This window comes from Melospiza georgiana, chromosome 28 (genome assembly GCF_028018845.1).
Source record: "Melospiza georgiana isolate bMelGeo1 chromosome 28, bMelGeo1.pri, whole genome shotgun sequence".
Lineage (NCBI taxonomy): Eukaryota > Metazoa > Chordata > Aves > Passeriformes > Passerellidae > Melospiza > Melospiza georgiana.
Window position 1 is genome coordinate 3962590 of NC_080457.1, and position 26501 is coordinate 3989090.

Sequence of the window (26501 nt, forward strand, 5' to 3'; positions counted from 1 at the left end):
GCGCACCGTGAGGGTATAGGAATGTGCCACCTGTTGACAGAGTGAACAAATTATCCTTTGTCTCCTTAAGGAAAAAAGCCCAGAAGTTTCTCTCCTCAATTGGGTAAAAAGACACCTCATAAGACCTTGAAGACTTCACCTCAAACCTAAAGATACCCAATTGGACAGAAGCCAAAATGTTCCACCTAAGCAATTCACTAGAAAAAGAAGAAAACAAAAGAAGCAATCACTTTTGTGGGGTGTTTTTACCAGGCGCAAGAACCTCTTACCCCTAACTCAGTTCTTCTCTGTAAAGAGCTTTGTTATTTCACCTTTTATTAAAACTTTTCTGTTTCCAACTACCTCAAAAGCCATCCTACTAATTTTATACCATCAAAGTACCTAAGCTATCTCAAGTGTGTTATGTTTCTCTAAGAACTCATAAGACCTGGCTGGAGGAGAAAATGTAACATGAGGCCACATGAAACTTCTCATTGTTTGTCTCCCTGTGGTGTGTCTTTTAATCCCACAGAGGCACTGGCTGCCCTGGAGAGCCAATGAACAGCTGAACAGTGCTGCTTTGACCTTACAGAGAAATGTCTGGAGAACTGAAATGCAAATTCTGCCTCCTCTACCCTCCACGTCTTGCTTTATGTTCAGGGAGAAAGCCCAGAAATCCTGCCAGCAGGCCTTCATCCCAAATGGATTCCCCTCTGCTAGAGGGTTGCTGGTGAGTGGGTGTCATGTCCCACGCGTAAGGGGGAGGGAACTGCCAGGATTTGTACATGCTGGTGGTTGAGAGGAAAAACAAAGTCAGAGACTCCACAGAAGATTTCACATTTTATTAATAAATTGCACACTTGGCATTGAAATAGGACTAGGAATAGAAATAGAAATAGAAATAGAATAGGAATAGGAATAGGAATAGGAATAGGAATAGGAATAGGAATAGGAATAGGAATAGGAATAGGAATAGGAATAGGAATAGGAATAGGAATAGGAATAGGGAAGCGCAAGGCCAAGGCAAAGGCCAGGCCAAGGTGGACAGGGAAGAGAAAATAAGATGGGAAACAACTTGAGGCTCGAGGCAGTTGGCTAAAGCAAAAGGGTGCATAACAATGTGCTGTTGAAATTTTTATTCTTCTGATTATGCTTCACACTGTGTAGGACACTCTCCCTTAAGTAAAAGTGGTGAGGTTTGGTAGCTGGGGCAGAAAACTGTAGGAATGGGCTCTGGGACAAAAGTCCAGTGTCTCCCACCACATGTGACTGAGTCAGCTCCAGCCAAAAGGGGCTCAGCACTGCCCAACACTGAGCACATTTGTCACACTGATAATGCCTCTGTGAAAGCAGATTTCATTAGAAATGGTTTGGGTTTGGGAGGAAAGGGCTAAAAGCAGAAGAATTAGGAGGATGAATGTAGGTTTGCTGAAATGACTTTGCAGCTGAGGATGCCAAAGCATGGAGGATATCAATGTGGGAAAAACCATAAAGGATGCCTTCTGCTGTTTTATTCTGTGTTTGGAGAAGCAGAATCTCTGTGTAGAGACAATGCCAGTGTTTGAAGAGACTCGGAGGGCCATCTCATGGACATGCTTGAGCTCTCTATTTTAGGGGAGAAAAAAATCAAAGCTCAGAGATCACAAAAAGCACAGGGAGATCACAGCATTGGTGTAAAGAGGAGCCCTGCCAGCAGGGACTGATCTGAAGCAGGACAACACTCCCAACTGTGCATCCCTGCCCAACTGTTGATTGCATTTCCTCTTCAGAGTGAGGTAAAGCAATAAATTTACTCTTTGCCTTTCCACCATGGTTTGTGCCTGTTCCATCTGCCCAACTGTGTCAACTGAAACACTTGGAATAGAAGGGAACTTAAACATTTCTTTGTTTGCAACAATCCACCCAGCCCATAAAACATGGGCAAGAATGGCCCCCACCAAAACAAGTGGCTCAAAGTCCTGAGTAACCTTGCCTTGAACATTTCCAGGAATGAGAAATCTAAAATTTCCCTAGGAAACTTGTTCCAATGCCTGATCACCCTCAGTGTCAGGGTATCTTTGTCAGCTTCAAGGGAAAAGGCACAAGGAAAACCCATAGCAGTGAGTCCTGCTCTCTGCTCTTCCACTGTACTCCTTAGGAGACTAGAAGTGTTGTCACAGAATGAAGGAGAAATCAGAGGCTGAGGTTTGAATGCAAAAACTTTATTGAGTATAAAGAAGAAAAATGGGTACATCAGAGAAAGCACCAGGAACAGCTACTAAGATGAAGTGGGGGTGTCCAGAGGCCTGGCCAGCAGATAGAGGAGGGGAAGGGAGGGGGCCACTAAGGTGACATTGGCTACTGTCAACATAAAAGGAAGGGAAGAAACAAGAGAGAGCAGAAGAAGGAACTAATAGCTAAAAAGTCTAAAGCCAATGTCCCAAACTTTTGTCTTCATTCCAACTCCATATTCAGAGGTCTTGGAGGTTCTTGCCGGAGGACATTGGCGGCAGCAGCATCTTTAGCAGGGACGACAGCACCTGCTGCCACCACAGCAGTTGGTGATGCAGGAGATGTCAAAGCCCCCAGAGCTGATGGGCACTCCCTCACAGCTGAGGATGCTGCCAACAGCAGCAGAGGTGGAGGATCCCACGGCGGTGTTCTGTGGGGAGGAGCTGAGGATGGGCCCAGGCAGGGTCACCAGCACAGCAGGCGGCTGAATGACAACGTGGGAGCTCTGGCACTGCCTGACACAGCACTCAGTGCAGCTGCTGGCCAGCGGGCAGGGGCCACAGGGCTGGCAGCAAGGCTCGCAGGGCCGGCACTGCTGGCACTTCTCAGAGCAGGACATGTCTGGAGCCTGGTGCTGCACCTGGCACAGAGGGCAGGGAGGAAGCAGAGCACACGCACACTTCAGACACAGCCCGTAAGGCAGCCCCAGCAGCACAAGGCCCCTGCTGCCTGCACAGCTCCAGCCTGGCCAGCCCCAACCTGGGCATCCTTTGCCTCAGCCCAGCACCCTCCTTCCCAGCTCAGCCAGGCCCAGCTCTGCTCCTGCCTAAGCTGCAGGAAAATCAGCCCCTCAGCCCAGCCTCAGCCTCTGGCCAGAACACACACTCTGCCCTCTGCCCACACCAGCACCAGTGCAGAACAGCCCCAGAAGAACAAGGAGCAGCAACAAGGGCCAGAAAGCCCAATGCTGTCTTGGAGAGGGTGGAGGAGAAAGGGGCTTGCAACTCACCTAGTTCCCAAGGAGCAGGAGGTGACAGAAGTGGATGAGAGAGCCCCCAGTGTGGCTGCCTTTTATCCTGGCCCCACAGTGCCTCAGGGGACATGCAGCAGTCTATGCTGCATAAGTGACAATTTTCTTTTATGATCTCAATGAACGGAAACATGTCCCAGAAGGTTATGGCATGAGTAGCTGCTTCCCTTTACCATGACTATGCATTTCCTGGCCTCCATCATTCCCATTCCCTCACAGACAATTCTGAGTGATGGTATGTGAGATTCCATGTGTCCTGGGGGAAAGGATGTGTCAGTAAGAACAGAAGACCTGAACTGTGTGTACAATGGATCCCAAGGAGGCAGGTGATAGCAGCCTGTGGCATTCTGCTGGAGTTTTGTAATGCTACAAGATTTTTGTAATCCCTGCTTGACTGGATGGGTCCCATCTGCCCCCAGCCCTCCAGTCTCTGTCTCTGCATCCAATGGCTCCTCTATGTGCCCTGCACCCTCGCTGAAACCTCTTTGCTCTCTTCATCATCCTGCACAATCCTTGAGGGCCCTGTAGCACTGCTGCCTGACCTTCTGCCCTGCTTGGTGTTTCCAGACCACACTGACTTTGGTCCTCAGCCAGGAGCTATGGGAAAATGTTTCTGTCAAAGAGAATGAGGCATGTGGGGAAAACAGTTTGACCATGTCTGGGAGGTGGAAGTAAGGAGGTTGAAAAAGACAGTCGAAAAGAACAGCATTTCATTCTGATAGGAGTAGTATCACATAACAGCACAGCCTTGGAGAAGTACATTAAGGATATAACTTAGGCAAGCAGAAGTCATGCAAATGGCAAGTAGGGTGGCAGCTCAGCTCTTGAAATCTGACAGAACAGAAGTTCTGCTAAACAACAATATTGGCCTGACTCGAATGTGGCAGTGGAGCACCAGGTACCCAAGAAGGACATCAGGCTTCAGGACAGACCCTCGAGAAGTATAGAAGGACGTCTGACAAGGATGGCAACTATGTAAAATAACTCAAGTGTGTTGGGCTAGCTTATGAATATGAATATGTAATCACTGCATATGATAAAAAAATCTCATTAACTGAATGCCTGGTGCATTTTGCATTATTCAGAGGGTGGTGGCAGGGCCACATGGCCACTGGCAAAAACCTGGTGAGGAATTTGCCCATGCAAATTGTGGATGAATAGGCTTCTCAGCACTCCTCTAGGAATCTTTGAACTAGTGGAACGTTTTGACAATGGTACCTAGAAGCAGCAGTTCTTCTTCTAGTCAGAGAAGAGGAGGAAGTGAGGACATGCAAGGGAAAGCAACATGGTGGCACCAAGGTCAGTGGAAAAAAGAGGGAGAGGAAGTGCTTCAAGTGGTGGAGCCAAGATTCTTCTGCAAGATGTGGTGAGGACCATGGTGAAACAAACTGTCCCCCTGTAATCCATGAAGTCCATGGTGGATGCAAAGATCCACTGGAGCTCATGGGAAAAGGGCTCACGCTGGAGCAGGTGTATGCTGGGGAAAGCTGTGATCCAGTGATCCAGAGAGACCAAATACAATGAGAGGGCTCCTGCTTCCAGAGAGAGAGGGAGAGAGCCCTTGCTTCCAAACTAGAGCAGCCTATCCTTAAGAGACTGCACCCCATGGCTGAGTGTCCCATGCCATAGCAGTTTGGGGAAGACTGTTTACCAGGGGATGGACCCCATGGCATAGCAGAGAAAAGACTCCTCTCCCTGAGCAAACAGAAGATCTTGAGTTAGGAACTGAGCAAAACCCAAATGCCCTGCCTCCCTTCACTGTCAGGGAGAAAGAGGGAGGGACTGTGAGTGAAAAAAAGGTGGTTTAAAGACTTACTTCTCATCATCCTCCTCTGACTCTGTTAATAATATATTTACTTTAAACCTTTAAATTTGAACCTGTTTTGCCCTTGGAGTGTTTTTCTCTCAGTCCTTACCTAACTCATGAGCCTCTTGTTAATTTTTTCCCCTCTCCTCTGCCCAACTATAGCAGAAGAGGGTGAGCCAATGAATTTTGTCAGTGCCTGGCATTTGGGCAGTATCAAACCACAACATACTTGGAAATAAGTAGTAGACAATCTAAAAGGGGCATGGTAAAAAAATCCCCACTTGGTTGCATTTTGCGACCTTGGAGGAAGATTGGCAATTCATGGATGAACCAGCAAAGGACCCCAGAGAAAAGCTGTTCCAAATCAGCTCTTTTGTGTGGCTGATAGAATGCTAATCATGAAACCCCTCAGGCCTGCCTGTCTGGACAGAAGCTGGGATGAACGTTAAATGTGAGGACAGTTGGAAGAGAAGAGGTGTGGGCTTTCCCCAGGCCTCCCTGGTTTCCATTCCCTGCTATCTTCACCCTGAGAGTCATTTCAGTGGAGTAGCCAGGGATGTGTTTAACAGCTACCACGTAAAGGGCAAAAAGTCAAATCCACTCTAGGGAGTCCCACCCTCTACTTCTCTACATGTTCTCCTGATCTCCCTGGAAGAATGTGCTATAGATGAAAAGAGAATCAGATGCCAAGGTTTGGATGCAAAACAACTTTATTGAGACTAAAGAAGAAAAGGAGGAGGCTCACGGAAGGCATCTGGAGCAGCCTCTATGGTGCAGTGGGGGTGTCCATCTGCTTGGCCTCCAGAGATAGGGAGGGAGAGAAGCTAACAGGTCCCACTAAGCTGACATTGCATGGTGGTGACAGGAAAGGAATGCAAAAGAAAGGGAAGAGAGTCATAGAAGGCAACAGAAAGCTAACAGCATAAATTTAACGTTCCAAAACTTCCATCTTCATTCTGGCACCATGTTCTGAGGTCTTGGAGGTTGTTCCTTACGGATGGCACCATCAGCTTTAGCAGGGACGACAACAACTGTTGCCATAGCAGTTGGTGATGCAGGAGATGTCAAAGCCCCCAGAGCTGATGGGCACTCCCTCACAGCTGAGGATGCTGCCAACAGCAGCAGAGGTGGAGGATCCCACAGCGGTGTTCTGTGGAGAGGAGCTGAGGATGGGCCCAGGCAGGGTCACCAGCACAGCAGGCGGCTGAATGACAACGTGGGAGCTCTGGCACTGCCTGACACAGCACTCATTGCAGCTGCTGGCCAGTGGGCAGGGGCCACAGGGCTGGCAGCAAGGGTCACAGGGCTTGCAGCAGGACATGGCTCAGGCTCACAGGTGTACCTAAGATGGAACGAAGGAAGAAGCACAAAGTGAGGACTCTTGAGAAACAGCGCTGCTCCCAAACACCCTGGAAGCATGAGAACTCCTGGCCCCCACTGCAGTGCCCAGCTCAAAGCCCAGAAGCCACCTCAGCCAAGTCCCAGCCTCTCTCTGTCTGCACAAGACCTTCTCTCCCCTGCCCTCTGCCAGCACAAGCAGCTCCCAGCCCTGGGCTCTTGTAGCCCCTCTCAGCTGAGACCTCCAGCCAGGCAAGAACTGGTCTTCAAGCAGCAGGAGGAGGAGGAGAAGAGGCTTTGCACTGACCTGATTCCTGAAGAGGAGGAAGAGGTGAGAGAAGTGGATGAGAGAGCAGAGACTTGGGCTGCCTTTTATAGCAGTCCTGCCCTGCCTCAGGCCCACAGGCACCTTCGTGGAAGTCATAATTTTCTGACCAGCTCATTTCGAATGCGCACCATCATAGTTAATGGTAGGGGCTGTATCCTGATTTCCTGCATTTCTGCCTTTTCATTTCCTGGCTTCTGCCATGTGCGTTCCTATCTGAAGTCTTCTGTTAGGGCTGGGATGAGAGGCACAAGAATTTCTGGGGTATAAACACGTCAGAGTGGGCAGAATGCTTGGATCATGGTTTGATGGCATTCCATGCAGGCACGTGTTGCATTTTGATTCTTCCCTACTAGGTCAGCATAATTGGTCAACAATCCATGCCCATTTCTCCACCTCATTCCTGATGTTTTCTTGTGCTTTATTTTGTTTCTTTCCTGTCACCACAGCAAGGTCATTTCTTCCAGAAAAGTGCTGCCCTACCTCCCCTAGGGCCCCTTCTCCAGCCACATGTTGGTCTTTCTCTCCACATGTTCTTACCAAAAATCATTGGTTGTTATTACCAGCTGTCCTGGGTTGACCTTGGCTGGATGGCCAGTGCCCTGCAGCCACTCTATGATTCTCCATTCTGAGGTGAACAGGGATGGGAAAATAAGAAGGAAAACGACTAGAATATTAAGATTTGAATGTTTGCTAAAACATACTCAAAAGACTGTGCATGCAGTAGTAAACTGGAAGAAAACCCCACTTCTTATGCTCTACTTCCAATCAGAAAGTTCTATCTGGCCACTTCCCAGGAAGCAGGGCGTGAGCACATGTAGTGGTGTTATTTGAAGGTAAACATTGCAAATTACAAATGCCCACCCTTGTGACTCCTTTCCTTAGCTGCTGTGTCTGAGCTCATGTCATATGGCACAGAATATCCTTTTTACTCAGTTTGGGTCAAGTTGTTTGAGTTTTGTCCACTCCCCTCATGATCTTGCCACCCCCCAGCTCCTGATGGGGAAGGAAATATTGGAGAGGCAGCGCTGGTGCTGTGTGAGCGGTGCTCAGCAGAAGCCAAAGGACTGGTGTGTTACCAGCACCTTTGTAACACCCAGTGCAGAGCACAGCCCTGCTAGGGCTGCTGTGGGGAACATGAACAGACTCAACACAGCCACAAGTCTTGGCTGGCCCCAGGGGTGTCCAGCTCTCCATGCTGGAGGCATACACATCAGCCCTTATCCCCTAGACTTGTCCACTGGGATGAGACACAGTCTCATCCTGCCCAGGCCAATGCTACCACTCAGACTGGTGAAGTGGGTGCCAAGACCTTGCAACAAATGCATGGATGGAATTTAAGGGATCAGGATACAGATACTGCCTTACTCTGAGATGTAGCATAGATGTTCTGGGTGGCACAGGGACAGTCAAAGAGCTGTGAACTCTCTTTAGTGTACAAGCACCAGAATGTCCTTATCTCCCAAAAATGGTGTTCCCAGCCACTATGTCCAGGATAGCAGTGACACATCATTCAGGACCATAAGGCCAAAAACACAGCTCCTCTTTCATGGGGAAGGTTAGTAAAATTCCCTCTTTGCTGCAAGACCACTTATATAATTTTTCTTTAAGTTATATTCATCCCGGTCTTAAGCCTGGACCACTGTTAGGCTGTTAGAAATTTTTATTCATCCAATTGTTTTTCACACCGTAATGGATCTTCACTCTTGTGTTGAAGTGGCAAAGTTTGGCAATGGGGGAAAAGGCTGCAGGAATGGGCTTTGGGACAACATTCCAGCAGGTCCCACCATGTCTGGCAGTCAGCTCTGACTGTGTCCAAAAAATCCCCCATAAATGATACCTTCTGCCGTTTTATCCTCAGTTTGAAGAACCAGAAGCTGTGTAGAAACCACGCTAATGTTTAGAAAGACATGGAGGCCCTCACAAAGACATATTTGAGCGCTGGTCAAAGAGGAGCTTTGCCAGGAAGGACTGAGCCCAAGGGGGAGGATGTTCCCACTTGTGCATCTCTGCCCAAGCGTTGCTTCAACCTCCTCCAGGGAGTGAGGTATGGAAATAAATTTACTCTTTGCCTTTCCACCATGGCTTTTGGGTGTTCGTTCCGCACAATTCTGTCAACTCAAGGGAACCTCAATAATATTTAATTTCATTTTCAAATCCACAGCAAACCAACCAAGTGGCTCAAAGTCCCGAGCAACCATGCCTGAACATTTCCAGGAATCCAGGAATGAGAAATCTACACATTCTCCAGGCAACTTGTTCCAATGCCTCATCACCCTCACTGTCCACAGATGTCTTTGTCAGCTTGACGGGAAAGGGCACAAGGAAAATCCATAAGAGCAAGTCCCACTCTCTGCTTTTCCACTGTACTCCTGGGGAGTCTGGAAGAGTTGCCACAAAATGAAGGAGAAATCAGAGGCCGAGGTTTGAATGCAAAAAACTTTATTGAGACTAAAGAAGAAAAGCAGGTAAGTAGGGGACAGAACCAGGAGCAACCGCAAAGATGCAATGGGGGTGTGCAGAGGCCTGGCTGGCAGATAGAGGGAGGAAAAGATGGGGAGAAGAGATGCCACTAGGCTGGCATTGGGTGGTGGGGAAAGGAAATGAAGGGAGGAGACAGGAGAAGATGGAATTAATAGCAAAAAAGTCTAAAATCAAAGTTCCAAAATTCTGCCTTCATTCCAGCACCATGTTCTGAGGTCTTGGAGGTTGCTGGCCGATGACGTCGGCGGCAGGATCTTTAGCAGGGACGACAGCATCTGCTGCCACCATAGCAGTTGGTGATGCAGGAGATGTCAAAGCCCCCAGAGCTGATGGGCACTCCCTCACAGCTCAGGATGCTGCCAACAGCAGCAGAGGTGGAGGATCCCACGGCAGTGTTCTGTGGGGAGGAGCTGAGGATGGGCCCAGGCAGGGTCACCAGCACAGCAGGCGGCTGAATAACAACGTGGGAGCTCTGGCACTGCCTGACACAGCACTCATTGCAGCTGCTGGCCAGCGGGCAGGGGCCACAGGGCTGGCAGCAAGGGTCACAGGGCTTGCAGCAGGACATGGCTCGGGCTCACAGGTGCACCTAGGATGGAAGGAAGGGAGAAGGACAAAGTGAGGACACATGAGAAGCAGCACTGTACCCAAACTCCCTGCAGCCAAGGCACCTCCTGCCCCACATTATAGTGCCCAGCTCAAAGCCCAGGAGCCACCTCAGCCAAGTCCCAGCCTCTCTCTGTCTGCACAACACCTTCTCTCCCCTGCTCACTCCCTGAAGAAGCAGCTCCCAGCCCTGCGCTACGACAGCCTCTCATCTGAGACCTCCAGCCAGGACAGATCTCGTCTTCGAGGAGGAGATGTAGAGAACATGCTTCCCACTCACCTGATTCCTGAAGAGGAGGTGAGAGAAGAGGATGAGAGAGCAGAGACTTGGGCTGCCTTTTATAGCAGTCCTGCTTTTCCTCAGGCCCAGAGGCACCTTTGTGGAAGTCATAATTTTCTGACTTGCTCATGTCAAATGTGAGCCATCCCAGATAATGGTAGGGGCTGTGGTCTGATTTCCTGCATTGCTGCCCTTTTCATTTCCTGTCTAATTCCATATGAATTCCTATCTGAAGACTTCTGTACGTGCTGGGATGAGAGACCCAAATATTTCCAGGATACAGACCATGTCAGCTCAGGAAGAAGGTTCAGATGGTGGCATTCCATGTGGTCTGTTGATGTGAACCTGTGCCAAAAACTCTGTATGGTTTTTTGTACTAGAATTGTCAGGAATGTACACTGCTCTCATTCCTGCATGCTCAGGACTGACATGTGAGGGTACATTCAGCATCCTTCTCTGTTTTTCTCCCTGACTCTGTCAGTCAGTCATTGCTGCACTGACCACATTGGTGCACAAACATTGCTCACAGGAAAATTCAGCTCGTCTCATTTGCCTCATCCTCTTACTGTGCAGTCTCTGTGGGTTCACCTGTGAACACCAGCAGTGTGTCTGTGACCTGGTCTTTCCTTGGTACTCCTGAGTCCTCTCCCCCCAGAGTTGCTCCCTACATGTCTTCAGCAGAGTTCTGAGTTAATGGTATTTTTATGGTCTTTTATGAATATATAGAATTTTGCTTGGCTCCATGCAGCCACACATGAGCACACGGGTCAGTCTGTGTGTGCTGGTGTGTGTGCATTTGTATGTGTGCAAACCTCATCATGAGGGCACATGAAGATTCCCTCAGTCAGCCCTGCCCGTGGTGTGTCCTTCAGCACCACAGAGTAGCCAGGTATCTTCACCAGAAGAAGCCAATCTACAACTGAATGGTGCTTGCAGGGAAGTACCTGACATAGAACTGAAACACAGCCTCTGTCTCCTTCATCCTCCATTTCTTGCTATATGTTCCAAGAATGTCTTCCTACCTCTGCAGATTTTCAATCTTTAATTGAAAATTAAGGGATAAAAGGGACAATATCCAGCCCTGGGGTGCCTAGCAAGCTGCCAGAAGCATATTGTTAGCTTAAAACAATTTTCATATATACTTTTTCATTAAATTCGTTACATACATATTCATGAGGGTTATACATATTCAAACATTCCTGTGAGTTCTTTTACATGTTCTGAGAACTCTTTAGCTTTGTTCGACCCTTGATCTGTCATGCAATAGTGTAGATTTGATTTCTTGGAGTTGTGTATATCATTTCCTCACAATATATATGCCATTTTCTTATGTGTATGCCATTTCCTCACAACAACAAACAGAATTATTGATCACCACACAGTCAATGGCAGGAGTCTTTTTCACATCCCTTCTTTTAGTGTTATCTATATGGTTCCTTCCATGTTATCTAATCATACAGACAGTTTTAGATAATTCCATATACTTATCTGAGTTTTCTCACTATTGTCAGCTAGTTACAAAGATAAAAACGTTCAGTAAGAGTTAATATTACAAAGTCTTTATTTTAATATTTTGTGAAAGCCAAAACTATAATATATTTATCACACTAATATATATAAACTACACATGGCCAGAGCATTTGCCACAAAAGCTGACAAATTATACTATATACAAAACCAGTTAAAAGTGATTAAAAATTGTACTAGATCAATATTGTTGTGATTAATAATAATCTGCAAAAGCTAATACACAACAGCAAAAGCCCACAACTCTCCAGTTATTTATAACACACATAATTCTCCAAGGCTATATTGTTCCATTAATTTGGTAAGAGTAAAATGCTGTTCTGTTCTGCTGTTCTTATCAGGCATTCAAACATTTGGCCTTGATTTCAGGGCCTCGTGGCCTCAGGGAGTAGTGGAGAACTCCAGCATTAGCTGGCATCATCGCACAGGGAAACCACCCACTGTCTCTCCTCTTGAAGGGTTTTCATTAAAAGCAAGCTTCCTGGCAAAGTGGTTTGGCCTTTGGCAGATGCAGCCTTTCATCTGCAGAAGCTGCAGCTCCCTGCTCTGACTCCTGCCAAGTTCAGCTGTTTGCTATCAGTGTTCCCAGGCAACCTGCAGCTTTCCTTTCCCCAGAGGCTTACATTCCTGGAAAGGCCACTATCCACATCTGAACCCAGTCCCTAAGCCAATTCCTTCACTGCTTTTGAGCTTGAGCATTTTAGAATCCTGAGTATTTCCCTCTCCTTAATGAAGGCAAGGTGCTACCTCAAGTGTGCTCAACTTGATTGGCAGATGCTGATCCCAAATTCTGCACCACCTCAGCCCTGCATGTGTGGACAGCAGCTGGGTCCTGCCAGGTGCTGAAGGACTCTGTGAGGTACCTGTCTCATCTGCCTTTGACAACATGTGCTGCTCATGGGCCCTGGACTGGGTAATGCAGGGGAGGAGAAGGAAGAGATGAGGCTGTGGGCCGATCCCAGACATTGCTGTTTCCCTTCCCCATTCCTGCCACCCTTTGGAGCCATCTTTTGCACCCTGTTTGCCATTGGATGTGGAGTAGCCAGGGATGTTCTTCATCAAGTCCAATGGAAAAGGCAGAAAGGAAAACCCACTACAGGGAGTCCCACGCGCTCCCCATCCACTTTTACCCTGTGCAGACTGCAATATTTTCCATAAAAAAAGGAAGATATGGAGGCCAAGGCTTGGATGCAAAACAACTTTATTGAGCGTAAAGTGGAAAAGGAGGTGGCTCACAGAGGCCAAGAGGAGCAGCCACTAAGATGCAGTGGGGCTCACGCAGGATGTGCACCTGCCTGCCCTGCAGAGAGAGGGAGGGCAACATGGCCACACTTGTCTGGCCTGGGGAGACACAGATAGTGAATAAAAGAGAGGGGAGAGGAGAAGATGGAAAGAAAAGCCTGCAGCTCTAAATATAATCTCCCAAAGCCCTGTCTGTGCCCAGAATGAGGTTCAGAGGTCTTTGGAGGTGCCAAGGATGTTGCCAGCAGATTTAGCAGGGACGGCACCTGCTGCCACCATAGCAGTTGGTGATGCAGGAGATGTCAAAGCCCCCAGAGTTGATGGGCACTCCGCCACAGCTGAGGATGTTGCCAACAGCAGCAGAGGTGGAGGATCCCACGGCGGTGTTCTGGGGGAAGGAGCTGAGGATGGGCCCAGGCAGGGTCACCAGCACAGCAGGCGGCTCAATGACAACGTGGGAGCTCTGGCACTGCCTGACACAGCACTCATTGCAGCTGCTGCCCAGGGGGCAGGGGCCACAGGGCTGGCAGCAAGGGTCACAGGGCTTGCAGCAGGACATGGCTCGAGGTCACAGGTATACCTAGAATGGAAGACAGGGAGAGGGACAAAGTGAGGACACATGAGAAGCAGCACTGCACCCAAACTCCCTGGAAGCATGAGAACTCCTGGTCCCCATTTCAGTGCCCAGCTCAAAGCCCAGGAGCCACCTCAGCCAAGTCCCAGCCTCTCTCCATCTGCACAAGACCTTCTCTCCCCTGCCCTCTCCCAGCACAAGCAGCTCCCAGCCCTGGGCTCTTGTAGCCCCTCTCAGCTGAGACCTCCAGCCAGGCAAGAGCTGCTCTTGAAGCAGCAGCAGCAGCAGGAGCAGAAGAGGCTTCCCACTCACCTGATTCCTGAAGAGGAGGAGGAGGTGAGAGAAGTGGATGAGAGAGCAGAGACTTGGGCTGCCTTTTATAGCAGTCCTGCCCTGCCTCAGGCCCACAGGCACCTTAGTGGAAGCCATAATTTTCTGACCAGCTCATTTCAAATCTGCACCAATCCCAGTTAATGGTAGGGCCTGTGTCCTGGTTTCCTGCACTGCATCCTTTTCATTTCCTGGCACATGCCATATTCTTTCCCCCTTGAGGTCTTTTGTAAGTGCTAGGAGGACAAGCCCAAGGATTTCCGGGAGGTAAACACATCCACACCTGCCAAATGCTCAGATCAAGGGCCGTTGGCATTCCATGCATTCAGCCGATGTGAACCTGTGTCATTCTTGTGGGTTTGTTTGTGTCAAAGTTGGCAGGAAATGGGCACCAGTTTTTTGCTTCTTGCCCAAGGACTGCCATGTGAGGGGATATGTTGTGTCAACAGAGACCCCAGGGGCTGACTTCTTCCTGTCCTCATAGGAGTGCACATAATTTTGAGTTGTTCCAGGCAGACCACTGAACTGAAGTCCCTGAATGGATCTTATGCTGGAGTGTTTCTGGTGACTGGGATGGGACACAGGCTCCTCCTCTCCAGACCAATGCTGGATGCACTTGTACAGCTCATCTCCCTGGTGCTGAGCGAGGAGGTGGTTGCATCTCACAGCAAATGGGTGTTGAACTGAATTGACTGGGACGTGGGTTGTGCTCTGCTGTGAGATGTAGGACATACTCTCTTGTGTGGTACTGGGGACGTCAAAAATCTTTGAGTCAAACTCCTTTCATGTTTAAGGACCAGGACCTCCATACCCCCCCAAAATTGCATGTCTAGCAACTGTGCATGGAAGAGTAGGAAAGTGTGACTTTTTTTAGGCTAACTGCCAAAATCCTGCTGCTTTTTCATGATCAGTTCTGTTGAAGTCGATCTTTGGCAAAAAATAACTTGTGTTCTGACTGCAACCCCTCATTCTCTATCTTGCTGTGCTACTTAAACATGAAGGAAATAGAAGAGAACCAGGGCTGAGGCATCTTGCAGACAGCCCATTCCCAACTCTTATCACACAGAGCACCTCTGGGACAGGAAAGGTTATTCACATGGGCTGGCAAGGTGGCACGGACGAGCCACCACCAGTTCCTGCAATGGTCCTCGAAAGAGAGCACCAGTCAGAACAACCCTTGCTCTCTCACTGCAATTGCAATCCCATCCTGGGACAGTTTCATAGCAGAAGCTCTTTCCTCCACCATTTCCTCTTCTCTGAGGCAATAATCCCAACCCCTCACAGCAAGAGGATCTTTTTCCCATCTCTGGCTGCATGGGGAAAATTGGGATGCCAGGGGAGAACTGAGGCCCCTTCCTACAGAGCTCAGCCTTGCACCAAAGGGTGCGAGGCCCTCCTGCCTGGATGCCAACACAGGAGAATTCTGCTTTGCGTCTATCCCTCACTCCCACCTCTCCTGAAGCATGGAGCTTATAGGGAACACCCTTTAATGCTCAAACCTCAGAAATCTGGGACCACAAAGACAGTGGAGACTTCTGAAAAGCCTGTCTGGGAAACACAGAGTGGACTGGCCAGAAGAGAGGGTCAGTGAGGGATGGATGTTTGGGAAAAGAAAACAATAGAGTTGCATTGGGGAACATTTGTTGAAGACACTGACAATGAAAAAAATAAAACAGGATATTGAGAAACAGAAAAAAAAAGAAAAAAAATGCAACCCCTTCTCCCCAAAAACAGCCCTTGAATTAAGTTCAGTGTCCTTGACCATGGCAGGGGGGGTTTGGACTAGATGATCTTTAAGGTCCCTTCTCAGCCTTAACATTCTATGATTCTTCGATTTCATTATTCAGTTCATCCACACCTCTTTCTTAAAGATTCAAGTTCCATCCTTCATTAATGAATCACCTATATCTTCCAGCCCTCCATGGCACTGTGGGCTGTGGAATGGAGGAGTTTTGGTCAGAGCACAACTGCTCTTTTCTGCTTCCTCACATTTTTCTCTGTTCCAGGATGAGCTCTTCCTACAGGCTGCAGTCCTTCAAGGTAGTTATGGATGCCAATACAGAAGAACTCTACTTTGCCACTATGGCTTTGCCATATTTTTATATGAACAAACCCATAGAAATTACACAGCTTTACATTACGTGCCTCCATGGGATGCCACCAGCCCAGGACTTAGGCATTCTGCCTGTTTTTATGATCCCAGAAATTCCTGGGCCTCTCATCTCAGCACTTAAAGAAGAATTCATATAGGAAAGCACGTGGCATGTGCCAGGAAATGAAAATGAGGCATTATAGGAAGCCAGGACACATCCACCACCATTAGATGGGATGGTGCCTATTTGACATGAGTTGGTCAGAAAATTATGACTTCCACAAAGTTCCCTGTGGGCCTGAGGCAGGGCAGGACTGCTATAAAAGGCAGCCCAAGTCTCTGCTCTCTCATCCACTTCTCTCACCTCCTCCTCCTCAGGAATCAGGTGAGTGCAAAGCCTCCTCTCCTCCTGCTGCTGCTGCTTCCAGAGCAGCCCTTGCCTGGCTGGAGGTCTCAGCTGAGAGGGGCTGTCGTAGCGCAGGGCTGAGAGCTGCTTGTGGTGGGAGAGGGCAGGGGAGAGAAGGTCTTGTGCAGACAGAGAGAGGCTGGGACTTGGCTGAGGTGGCTCCTGGGCTTTGAGCTGGGCACTGTAGTGGGGGCCAGGAGTTCTCATGCTTCCAGGGAGTTTGGGTGCAGTGCTGCTTCTCATGCGTCCTCACTTTGTGCTTCTCCCTGTCTTCCATTCTAGGTGCACCTGTGACCTTGAGCCATGTCCTGCTGCAAGCCCTGTGACCCTTGCTGCCAGCCCTGTGGCCCCTGCCCGCTGGCCAGCAGCTGCAATGAGTGCTGTGTCAGGCAGTGCCAGGACTCCCATGTGGCCATCCAGCCGCCTGCTGTGCTGGTGACCCTGCCTGGGCCCATCCTCAGCTCCTTCCCCCAGAACACCGCCGTGGGATCCTCCACCTCTGCTGCTGTTGGCAACATCCTCAGCTGTGGTGGAGTGCCCATCAGCTCTGGGGGCTTTGACATCTCCTGCATCACCAACTGCTATGGTGGCAACAGATGCCGTCCCTGCTAAACCAAACATCCTTGGGCACAAACCTCCAAGACCTCAGAATCTAGTTCTGGGCTGAAGATAGAGCTTTGGGACATTGTATTTACATCTTCAAGCCATCATTCCCTTCTACTTTTCTTTCTCCTCTGCTGTCTGTGTCTCCCCAGACCAGTCTAGTCGGGACATGTTGCCCTGCAGGTTGGGCAGATGCACGCTCTGCAGAAGCTCCACCGCTCCTTAGTGGCTGCTCCTGGTGCTCTCTGTGAGCCTCCCCCTTTTCTTCTTTCAACTCAATAAAGTTGTTTTGCATCCAAGCCTTGTCCTCCAAGTTCTCTTTCTTTCCATGGCAACTCCTCCAGTTTGCTCAGGACAAAAAGTGGAGAAGCAGAGGGTGGGAGTTCCTGCAGTTGATTTTACTTTCTGCCCTTTTGTCTTGTAGCTGACGAAAACGTACTTGGGTACTGCACAGTCAGTGGCCATCAGGTACAGCGAGGCTCCAAAGGGTACCAGGAGTGGGTTGATGTGTGAATTGATACATCGAAGTCACCAAACCACAGCTGAAATGCAAAGAGTAGATTTATTTCATTACCTCATTAACTCAAGGGTCCCAAGGCACTGCCAGGCTGCAGAGACACATAAGAGAGGCAGAGTGGCACCATTAGGGTCAGTCCAATCCTGCGTCAGAAAGCTGACATTACTTTATTAGAGAGCTGGATGCATGGGGATGTCTCCTCTAAGCATGCCCACTAACCTAAGAGACCAGTCTGTATTCCAAAAATTAATACATATTCACATATTCATCCTTTTATAAATAATGACCATATTTTAAATATATCCATGGACTTGTTTGGATATGGTTCCAGATCTTCTGATGAATCTTTTCTTTTTGAGAGTATCCCAAATATGTGGTCAGGTCATAAAGTACTACTCCATCATTCTTCAGTCTGACACACAAACCTCGTTCTCATGTTGGGGTTTAGGATTTTTCTTTTGTTTTTATCTCTCATGGATTTTTCTCTCATCTCTTGCCAAGAAACCATAACAATAGATACTTAAGAGAGACAAAAGAAATTGCCACGGGAAGAGTGCAGCTCTTAGCTGGGGAGTTTCTCTTGGAAGGGCAGAGATACTGCCAGATTTCAGCTGGGTTAAAGAGATTTGCAGCTCCTAACTCTCTTGGTCTCTTGGCATTCGGAGGAAAGCAGGCTGCAGTCACTGTGGGGGGGAGTTCACCAAAACTGTGAGGCTCCATCTCCTGCTGACTTCTCCTACCTGAGTAGGAGACTGAAGTATGACTGAAGCTCTGCTTGTGGGGGTGGCCATTGCACTGGGACCTCCATCTCATTAGAGGGAGACCCTTTTCACCATCTGCTCATGTGCCTCAGGCAAAACTTAATCTCAGGCCCTTACCCGGGCCCTTTCCCCCTCCAGGATCCCGGGCTCTTTTCCCCTCCAGGAAAGCCTCTCCTGGATGTGTCTGGGAGCTGGGCTGCTGCTGATGCTGAGTTTCTGCTGCCTCTTGCTTGCTTCCCTGGGTGAGCTCATCCTGCTGTTCCAGCCGCCATTCCGAGGTTCCTGCTGCAGCCCATTTCCCCATCCAGCCCTGTTCTGAGATTCCCATTGAAGCCCATTTAGCCATCCAGCCCCATTCCAAGGTTCCTGCTGCAGCCCATTTCTCCATCCAGCCCCGTTCTGAGATTCCCACTGAAGCCCATTCCGCCATCCAGCCCTGTTCTGAGGTTCCTGCTGGAGCCCATTCCGCCATCCAGCCCCGTTCTGAGATTCCCATTGAAGCCCATTCTGCCATCCAGCCCCGTTCTGAGGTTCCTGCTGGAGCCCATTCCGCCATCCAGCCCCGTTCTGAGATTCCTGCTAGAGCCCATTCCGCCATCCAGCCCGCCCACCATTACCGCGTGAGGGAGCCGAGCTCGCGCCACAGCGCCCTCTCCTGGCCCCGGGGAATCACCGCACCCGCCCTGCCCGGCCAGGAGCCAGCAGCGCCCCTGCTGGCTGTGCCCGGAACTGCACCAAAGGGGAAAGCGCCTGCAGCCGAGAGAGGCAAGGACAGGTTGTGTGATTCTGTTTGGTGCTATTTGTTTGTTTGAGTTGTTATACATACATTTATTAGTAAAGGTCTGTTATTCCTTTTCCTACATCTGTGTCTGAAATCCCCTTAATTTCAAAGTTAACATAATTCGGAGGGAAGGGGGTCATTGACAAATGTTACACATTGTTTTTCTCTGCAGAGCCTGATTGTGGCAGACACTGATCCCAGCTTGTGGATCATCTCAAGCCCTGCATGTCTGGACAGCAGGTGGGCCCTGCCAGTACTGAAGGATTGTACAGATGTCATAAGGGTGTCATGTCTTTGACCACATGTGCTGCTTATGGACTGCCACTCATGTGCTGGGGTCAGGGCAGGAACAGGCGAGAGGCAGAATGGTAGAAAAGGCAAAGAAGGCTTTATTCAAGAGAACTGCTCGGTTTTTATAGAGTGGTACATTAGATTCTATTCTATTGGCTAACTAACAGAAACATCTTTCTCAGCTCCCTAGAACTCCTCACAAGCCTCTGTAAGAAATGCTTGCCATTTCTCTCTCTCTGTCCCATGGCATCCACAATGGACCAGGTAATGGAGAGGAGCAGAAGGAAAGGATGAGGTTGTGGGCTGTTATCACCAAAATGAAGATTGTTTCTCATATTCACTGCTGCCACTCTTTGCACCCAGGGTCTCCCTGATGGCCACTGGCTGCAGAGTAGCCAGGGATGTCTTCATCAGCTGCAAGGGAAAAGACACAAAGTAAAATCTGCTACAGGGAATCCCACTTAGAGCTTCTCCACCTCTTTTCCTGAACAGACTGGAAGTGTTGCCACAAAACACATGATGAAAAAGAGTCCCAGTTAGGGATGCACAAATAATTTGGTAAGTCTAAGAAGAAAAGGAGGTGGCTCACAGAAGGAACCAGGAGCAGCCACTAAGATGTAGTGGAGTTCCAGTGGGGTGTCCATCTGCCTCTCAGGCTGAGGGAGAGAGGGCAACACATCCCCTCTAGACTGGCCTGGAGAGACACAGAGAGCAGGTGGAAAGAAGGAGATGAGTGGAAGAAGAAAACAACATGCCAAACCTCTGTCATGTCCCCTCACACTGGATTTTTTAGGCATGTGACCAAGAAGAACAAGACCAGAGCCCCTTTCCTGACAATTTTGCCACAAAAAAACTATTCAGAAATTACACAAGAGAACATCACCTGCCCACAAAGGATGCTGCTGGCACCTGATCAGAGACTTCTGTCTGTGCTGACGTCTTTCTGCCCCGGAAATCCTTGGGTTTATCCTGTCGGCACTTACAGAAGTAGCCTTTCATATAGGAAAGCAAGCGAAATTACCAGGAAATGAAAAGGCAGCAGCGCAGGAAACCAGGACACAGCCCCTACCATTAACTGGGATGGTGCACATTTGACATGAGTTGGTCAGAAAATTATGACTTCCACAAAGGAGCCTCTGGGCCTGAGGCAAAGCAGGACTGCTATAAAAGGCAGCCCAAGTCTCTGGTCTCGCATCCACTTCTCTCACCTCCTCCTCCTCTTCAGGAATCAGGTGAGTGGAAAACCTCTTCTTCTCCGCCTGCTGCTGCTTCTTCAAGAGCAGCTCTTGCCTGGCTGGAGGTCTCGACTGCGAGGGACTACAAGAGCCCAGGGCTAGGAGCTGCTTGTTGTGGGAGAGGGCAGAGGAGATAAGGTCTTGTGCAGAGAGAGGCTGGGACTTGGCTCAGGTGGCTCCTGGGCTTTGAGCTGCAATGGGGGCCAGGAGTTCTCATGCTTCCAGAGTGTTTGGGTGCAGTGCTGCTTCTCGTATGTCCTCACTTTGTCCCTCTCCCTGTCTTCCATCCTAGGTGCACCTGTGACCTTGAGCCATGTCCTGCTGCAGGCCCTGTGACCCTTGCTGCCAGCCCTGTGGCCCCTGCCCGCTGGCCAGCAGCTGCAATGAGTGCTGTGTCAGGCAGTGCCAGAGCTCCCACGTTGTCATTGAACCCTCCCCTGTGCTGGTGACCCTGCCTGGGCCCATCCTCAGCTCCTTCCCACAGAACACCGCCGTGGGATCCTCCACCTCTGCTGCTGTTGGCAACATCCTCAGCTGTGGCGGAGTGCCCATCAGCTCTGGGGGCTTTGACATCTCCTGCATCACCAACTGCTATGGTGGCAGCAGATGCCGTCCCTGCTAAACCTGCTGGCAACATCCTTCAGCAAGAATGTCCAAGACCTCTGAACCTTGTTCTGGGCAGAGATAAAGCTTGTGGACATTGTAGTCGGAATGTTTGACCATTGCTTCCTTGTTCTACTCTCCTCTCCTTTTCTGTCCCTCACACCCCAAGGCGTGGGACACTCCCAGTGTGGACCTGCCATCCTTCCTTTGTCTGCAGAGCAGTACAAAGAACACCACATGGGAGCTCCATCTTAGTGGCTGCTCCTGGTGCTCTCTGTGAGCCATCTCCTTTTCTTCTTTAAACTTATTAAAAATGTGTTGCATTCAAGCCTCTGCCTCTGAGTCATCTGTTGTTCAGCAACTCCTCCAGTTTGCTCAGGAAAAAGATGGAGAAAGCAATGTTTGATGCTTGCTGCAGTGGATTTTATTTTGTGTCCTTTTCCTTTGGAGCTGATGAAGAACATCCCTGGCTACTTGGCATTCAAAGGCCATCATGAAGACTTTGGCTCCGTAGGAGTGGGGATGGGAAACAACAACACCTGGGACAGCCCACGACTCATCTCTTCCTCTCCTTCCTTCATTTCCTGGCCTTGGGCCTATGGCCAGCACACCTGGGAACAAGGAGATGAGATCCAAACCTCACACAGTCCCTCAGCAGTCAGCAGGGCCCAGCTGCTGCCCAGACATGCAGGGCTGAGGGGATTCACAAGGAAGGATTGGTAACACACTCAATCTGTGCAGTGGAGTCTCCATCAACGTGAATTCAACTCTTCCAAAAGGATCTAATGTTTTGTTCCAGGTGTCCATCTTCCCTGTGCAAGTGACTTGTGGCTTCACTACTAATGCCAATATTTAGGAATGTTTTCAGCTGTACTTCAAAATGTATGGTTAATCCTTGGCCTTTAGCTCCAGGCAATGGTGCAAATACCATTCCCTGAGTATCCATGTTCTCTTGGCTGCAGAAAATGAACTCCTGGAGGCTTTTCTGGGCTCCAAATACCAGCTCAGGTTCATAGGTCTCTGTGATGCATGAAACCTTCCTCCCATGCTCCTCCTGCCTGGATCTCCAGGCAGAGACAGTGGCTTTGTCCATCTGATGGGATACTGGCTCACCTTGCTCTGTCCCAAAACCAAGGCTTCACCTGCTCCTATGAGACCTGCTGCCCAAGCACTGCTCTCAGTTGCCAGAACCAAATCATCTCCAGTCCCATTTCGCTCTGTGTGTGACCCCCACGGGCAACCCCTCCACATGGCTCCATTACCAAAACCTTCTGCCCTCTGGAATAATCTTTATAGCCAAACTGGGGAGATACAAGCTGGAGAAGTGGAGTTTAAGCTGGCTGAAAATTCCACTAGGAGGATTCTCACCATAGCTAAATACTGCATCTCCCACACAGGCACCTTGATCCACTAAATTTGCATCACCAGAATATCTTGATTTTACCAGAAACAAAGGACAAAGGCTCAGACAAAAGAATACAGAAAGAAATGCCACTGTCTTGAGAGCTGATTAAAATCCTTCTGTTTACCATCTCCTGTGCCAGCAAACACAAACAAGGCAACAAAACAAGAAAAGCTCCCTAATTAACCACATGGGAAGGATTTACCCTCCAGTTCTTAATGAGTGGTGAGAAACATTCCACACTTCATTAGGGGCAGGGCCATGTGATGCCTTTAGGGGGATCATAGGTTTTAAAACCATTGCAGGCTACCCAGGCATCAAGAGCTCTGAGTCTGATGCTACTGTACAAAAATTGTCCCTTTGGGATCTCTAGATGGACACATCCGTGCCAAGGGGATCCATTTCTGTATAATATCTCCTCAGGAGTACAGTGAAAAGCACAGATTCAATACCTATATAACACCCAAGGGAAGGATGAATAAAGAGGTAAGTAAAGGATGTTGTCGGTTTCTTATGAGATTTAAAGATTATTTGCATGACTTTTTCAAATATTTCCCATCCTTGCTGAGTACCCCTCATTCATCACAAACATTTCCCTGGCAGTCAAAACCAAATCTCCACCTGCAACACAAAGCCTGCAATCAGGTTTTCACACACAAGATGAGTTCTTTTCTACTCAGTCTTTTCCAGCTGGGGCCCTCACACCCTTACTTCATCCCAGAGCTCTGTAGTCACTCCAGAAACACTTTTGGCCATTATCCCTGGAGCCCACATCAAAGAGCAGCAAATGGTGTTGCTCCAAAGGCAGGGCAAGCTCAGCAGCCTTCTTCCTCAACTAGAAACCTCTCGAAACATCAGGTCAGGTTAGGAAACTGCTGCTTAAGCTTCCTAATAGAGGGAGTCTCCTGAAGATGCAACAGATATTTTCTCCTTCAAGGAGGAAAAATTGTTTGAGCACAGGTGCCCCTGGCAAATTCCCAAATTTTGGGGAATTTTTGTCTTTTTGTCCTCACCAGTTTGCAGGTGACAGCACCTGCTCTGAAGTTAAAGTCCACAGGGGAGCAGTAGCCTTTTTTCTATTGCCAAAACTCATCTTCCAGCCTTCCTCCCCCTGAGCTGGTTGGTCCTGGTCCCCATCTGCCCTGCCTTTCTTGCTCTGTGCAGCTGAAGCTCTTGGCTCCATGGGACAGGCACTGGAATCAGATCCACTCAGGGCTTCCATGCTCAAGCTGGGCAGGATTTCTTGACATTTCTCCTAATGCTCTTTGAAGCTTTATAACATGGAGAATGAAAGAGGCAGCCCAGCCTGAAGGGCCGGGCTGTGGGGGTGGCCATCACATCCTGTTGTGATGAGTGCCAGAAATGTACAAACTCATTTGAGCTCATCTGCAGAGCATTGCATGCAAATTTATCCATGCCATGCATGCAAAGGAATTTATCATCCACCTAAGTGCATCCATCAAGCAAAAATGCCCTTGTGTGACCACTGTGGGTTCAACAGGCACAAGCCTGGCTGGGCTGGAGCACACCAAGGCACCGCATGGCCCAAAGATGGATTGGCTGAGGATCCCCAGTCATGGCCTGAAGAGTGGAAGAAGCCAAACAACCTGGGGAATCTCTTCCAAGTTTGGTGAATGAAGGAAAAATATTGAAGCTCAGCAGTGCAGTTCAGCTGCCTGGAAGAGAAAAACCAATCAGCAATCAGGTGCTGGGAGGGAGAGAGGGAAAAGTTCATTGTGTGTCCTTTTGGGATCCATTTGGTGTCCAGACAAAGACTGCAGGGCCGAGAGGAGCTTGGCCTTTTGTCAGTGTGGTTGAAAACACCACCCCAGGACTGCCCCAGGCCACTGGTCCTGGTGTGTAGAGGGCTTTTACAGCAATTGAAGTGAGTGTTCTGCCCACAATTACATGCTCCTGTCCCAGAAATTTTAGGAAATCTCATTTTAACCTCAAAACAAACATCCAGGAGGGAAATATCATAGTGTAAACAAGGAAGTGAAAGGCACCAGGAACTTGGAACACAGCCTGTATCATCTGGGATGCCTGACATTTCAGAAGAGCATGTCAAAATTTTTCTGTCTGCTTGGGCAAACTTCCTGAGCCTGGGGCAGCATAAAAACCAATGCAGGTCCTTGGTGTCTCATCCACTTCACTCTCCTTTTTCTCCTTAAAAACAAGGTGAGTCTGCAGGCCCTTTTCCTTCTGTTACTCCCAGAGGATGAAGGCATTAGTCAGTGGACTGTTATTCTTTTTCCCATATCTTTGCCTGAAAGCCCCATAATTTCAAAGTTACAATAATATGGAGGGAAGGGGCTAACATTTTCCATTCCAAGGGAAGTTCCCACCTTCCTTGGCAGACATCTTTCAAACCAGGATATTTTTTACTCCCCTTACCTCCATTCTGCAGCAGATGAGACGGAACCCTGCTCTCTTCCATTTGTGTGAATGGATCCTGTGCTCTGGGCTCGACAGAATGTTCATGGGCTGTTATTTGCAGAGTGCTGGGGACATAAAGACAGGGATTATTTTTGCCATCCTACATAAATGGGCCATCTAAAAGACCCCTGTGTGCCATCCCACTGCTGAGCATGACTGTGTGTTCTGATAGAGCTGCTGGCCTAGTTTGATTTTTTTGAATCCTTTCTACATTGTTTTTGCACTTTATCCAACTGGATCACAGTGCAAGGTTTATCTTTAGCTGTTACAGAGGGCTCGACCTCATAAATTAATTCAGTTGTTACAAATTGGCAGAGTTTAGAGTGAGGTGGTGTGGAGTTTGGCTTTATTGCATCAAACTTTTCTGACAATGAATAAAGGATGGGGAGATCATATAGAATGTAGTCTGCCTTCCACTCTACTTCATTAGCAAGGCTGGAAAACTCCTCATTCTCCAGCTCCACAATGAGACAGGGAGTTTGCAAATTTAATTCTCTTTCTATTTGGAAGAAGTAAAACAACTGGTTCTTCAAGTTTTCAGCCAATCTCTTTTTAGCATTCAATTCCTTTTCAGCTTTCTTTCCAAGGTGTTCGACTTCTAATTTGCAAACTTTAGTTAAGTAAAACAAAGACTAAATACTTTGGATTTCATTCTTGGCAACATGCTTCTCTCACCAAAATGGCAGTGTGTTTTTCCTTTTCTATTACCATGTCCCACATTTTCTTGACTATACTGTGCCTCTGTAAATACTCCGTTTTGTCTGTTTCTCAAAATTTGCCATCCTGCCAACTACACCAAATTGTCACTGGTGAAGAGGGAGCTTCAGACAGAGTATTTTAGAGAAGTCCTGCTGAGTTGTGAGATGCAGAGAGAACACCCTGGCTTTCTAAATTCCTCCTCAAAGAGGAGCCTGGGTTAGGCTGCATCCAATCTTAGCCCTAGACTGGGAGTGGTTTAAGTCACTTTGTCCCACAGGATTAATAAGGGAAAATTTTAGATACATATATATACTCATGTATATATTATACACGAGTATATATATATATAATATATATACACACACATATATATATATATATATATAATGGCTATGTATATGTAAAATAAATTATTATGACAAATTATTAGACATAATATATTAATCAGAATTATTTAATACACATTGTAAAACCTAAAACTATTAGTACTGTGTAGAATAGGATAATGTACTATATCAAAGCAATGATATTACAGCAATTACATTAAAGCCAGCAAAAATAAAGAACTATTGAAATAGATAATAGTGCAACTCAGCATACCAGGGCTCATGGGCAGATCTCTTTTACTTGACATAAAGGAACAGTCTTGAAGGGACATTTCCACTCCAAGGCAGGAAAGTTCATACACACATCCAAGCAGGAAAATGTTAGAATAACCTATTGTCTAAAATTGGACTGGACTTCTATAGTACAGAGGGATTGACTCTCAGTCATGTGTCTGTCGTTGCAGCAATGTAAGGATGTTGATTGGGGTTTGGTGAGCCCTCAATCCACTACTGATTGATGAGCCTGGCAAATAAGGCATTCTCCAAGTTGCTTGACCACATTACAGGGCAGAATATCCTGCCATAGTGTCTCATCCTTCCATGACTCCAGGGAGAC

The 26501-nt window shown here is 48.3% G+C and overlaps 5 pseudogenes; 2 read left to right on the forward strand and 3 right to left on the reverse strand.

Moving 5' to 3' along the window:
* Positions 1-5719: 5719 nt before the first annotated feature.
* On the reverse strand, positions 5720-6808 carry LOC131094084 (feather keratin Cos2-2-like; annotated as a pseudogene).
* A 2307-nt stretch (positions 6809-9115) lies between these two features.
* Positions 9116-10193, reverse strand: LOC131094099 (feather keratin Cos2-2-like; annotated as a pseudogene).
* A 2578-nt stretch (positions 10194-12771) lies between these two features.
* Positions 12772-13851, reverse strand: LOC131094083 (feather keratin Cos2-2-like; annotated as a pseudogene).
* A 2226-nt stretch (positions 13852-16077) lies between these two features.
* On the forward strand, positions 16078-17133 carry LOC131094088 (feather keratin Cos1-2-like; annotated as a pseudogene).
* Positions 17134-20280: 3147 nt separating this feature from the next.
* On the forward strand, positions 20281-21041 carry LOC131094102 (feather keratin Cos1-2-like; annotated as a pseudogene).
* The last annotated feature ends 5460 nt before the right edge of the window (positions 21042-26501 follow it).